Source organism: Halichoeres trimaculatus, unplaced genomic scaffold (genome assembly GCF_033239565.1).
Source record: "Halichoeres trimaculatus isolate MK-OKI-2021-1 unplaced genomic scaffold, fHalTri1.1 fHalTri1_scaffold_24, whole genome shotgun sequence".
In the NCBI taxonomy this organism is placed as follows: domain Eukaryota; kingdom Metazoa; phylum Chordata; class Actinopteri; order Labriformes; family Labridae; genus Halichoeres; species Halichoeres trimaculatus.
In genome coordinates this window covers 2,587,320-2,587,761 of record NW_027437202.1, presented here as the reverse complement: position 1 = coordinate 2,587,761, position 442 = coordinate 2,587,320, and positions in this window count along the sequence as shown.

The window sequence follows — 442 nt, the reverse complement described above, 5'->3', positions numbered from 1 at the left end:
CTGACTTGAGTCCACCACCTGACTTTCTTTCATCTCACTCACACTGTAGACATACTGCAATCATAACCCCTTCTGGTACTGTATGTCAGGACAGCTGTGGACTCTGCCCTGACCCTTCCAGAGACAACAGGTAGTGTCGGTTTCTCTCAGGTTGAAACCACATTCCACCCCCTGCTGTGTAAATAAATGACCAGAGGTGAACGCTCTAAGTGTCTTTTAAGCTGAGCCTTTGTGCTCACCTTATCGTCCTCTGGCTGGAGTCTATAATTCAACTTACCAACAGTATAATAAAGCTCTTTGTTGTAGCTGCTGTAAGAGAAGCCTGGTTTATAGTTCATACTATCTGAAAAAGCTGAATAATCATTTTTCTGTGTTTGTAAAGGTGATTTTTTGACAGGTTTCACGGCATCCTGGCAGCTTCCTGCATGGTTTGAATAACGCT